General features: G+C 14.3%; 1 protein-coding gene across 1 annotated transcript in view; it reads left to right on the top strand.

The window, feature by feature from the left end:
- Positions 1-2032, top strand: part of LOC102674322 (short transient receptor potential channel 4-like) — an 18720-nt gene that overhangs the window by 946 nt on the left and 15742 nt on the right. The gene's annotated exons all lie outside the window — the stretch shown is intronic.

Raw genomic sequence — 2032 nt, 5'->3', positions numbered from 1 at the left:
AGAAAAATAAAGAAAACAGTAAATTTTTATTTTAAAAATATAAAAATTATTATATTTTGAATTTTTTAAATTGAAAATAAAAAATTATTTATGACAATAAACAAAAATAATTTTTTGATATTTGATATCATTTTTGACAACTAACATGTTTTAAATAATTAAATATATTAAAAATTATTTTTTATTAATGATCAAAATTATTTTTTTTATCATTTTTTTTTCAATTTTTATTATATTTTATTAATTTTATAATTCATTTTACATAGGAATAGTTTTGTAAAAAAATTTTTACTTTTAATTTAATAAACATTGCTTGCTTAAATATGTTCGAATATTTTCTATTTCTATAAAAAATCAAATGTATTTTTCTTTTTTTTATTTTGTAAATTCTAAATAATTTTGAAAATAACTGTATGTTAATAATAATAAAAATCAAATATTTGGAATGAAGTTGATAATTCATTGATAAATTTTTTTATGTATTATTATATTATATTATTATCGTATATTTAATTTTTTAATAATTTGCTAACATCAAACAAGCGATAAATAGCGATTTATTGTATAAATTATAATTATTTTTCAAATATTATTTGAATTATAATTATTTTTCATTGGTAAAAATTATCATTATATCAATAAATGATAAATATAAACCGGAATATTTAATCTAATTACCTTACAAATATCTCTTTTAGGAAATTTTTCAATTTTTCCAATTTTATATATATAAAATTATATATTTAATATTTTAATTATATATTATTATATTAATTTATATATTAAAAAAATTTTATTTTATTTGATAAAAATGTTTAATATATTTGATTTTTGGAAATAATATAAATCAGTTATAGAATTGACATAATTTTAATTTTGGCTAACATCTTTTGTAGTCTTCTAATGATTCTTTATATGAGAATGATTTGTAATTTGATTTATAGTTGTTTGTTCTATTTTGCTCTATTTTGTTCTATTTTGTTAGCTTATTTGATGGTAATAATTCAATGATTGGATGTTGGAAAAAATATTCTCGTGAAGATAAGGTGAGTCGTAAGGTCTCCTGATATACTTATTGATTGCTCGTTTTTGCCGTTTTATTTATTGTTGTCGATCCATTTATATTAAAATAGTTTGATATTGATCTATGTGTTTGCTTTATTTTTGCTTTCTCTATTTTTATTTATAAAAATTATTAAAATGTATAAAAATAAAAGGAACAGGTTATTTTTGATTTACAAAAATCTATCAAAGTTTGAATTGATTTTCAAAAATATTTAAAAATTATATTAAAATAAAAAATAAATATTTTATCAAATTTACAATAGTGGAAAATTTTTATTAATTTTTAATTTTATTGTTAATTTTAATATACTTGTAACATTCAGTTTATAACATATAGTATATTTTTCAAATAAAACAGTTAATTATAAACAAATATTAAAAATATAAATTCAATATTTTATAGTGAAATTTGATCTTTTATGTATTCAAATTTATATTATATATTATAATGCTAATAATAATATTTGATGCGAAAAATTCATTAAAAAAAAGAAAAAATGTAAATAGATAAAAACAAAAAAAAATAAAGGAAAAATAATTGAAAAAATGTACTAAGAAATAGTTATATATTTATCTTTTATTGACAATTTTTAAATAATTTTATTTTTTTAATTTTTTTTTTTTATTAATCTGGGAATTAGTTTTTTATCTTTATTATTTTTTTCTAGATAAATTTTTAATAAATAAAAGAAATATTAATTAAAATATAAATAAAAATCTATCTCTTAATAATAAATTATTACTTTATTTATTCATTCTCAATTTTTCATAATATAGAAATTAATATTTTTAATATTCGTAACTTTTTATTTTAATATAATACAATAAAATTTTTCTCTTATAAGTCTCAAATTAACCATTGTTTCTTATCATTTTTATCATATTATATTTACAATATTCATATCTTTACAATAAATAATGGGTAAACTATATTGTTTTATGGAATAATATTTTCAACAAATATTTT

This window comes from Apis dorsata, unplaced genomic scaffold (genome assembly GCF_000469605.1).
Source record: "Apis dorsata unplaced genomic scaffold, Apis dorsata 1.3 scaffold_1024, whole genome shotgun sequence".
Lineage (NCBI taxonomy): Eukaryota > Metazoa > Arthropoda > Insecta > Hymenoptera > Apidae > Apis > Apis dorsata.
This window is presented reverse-complemented; position numbering and strand designations above follow the sequence as displayed.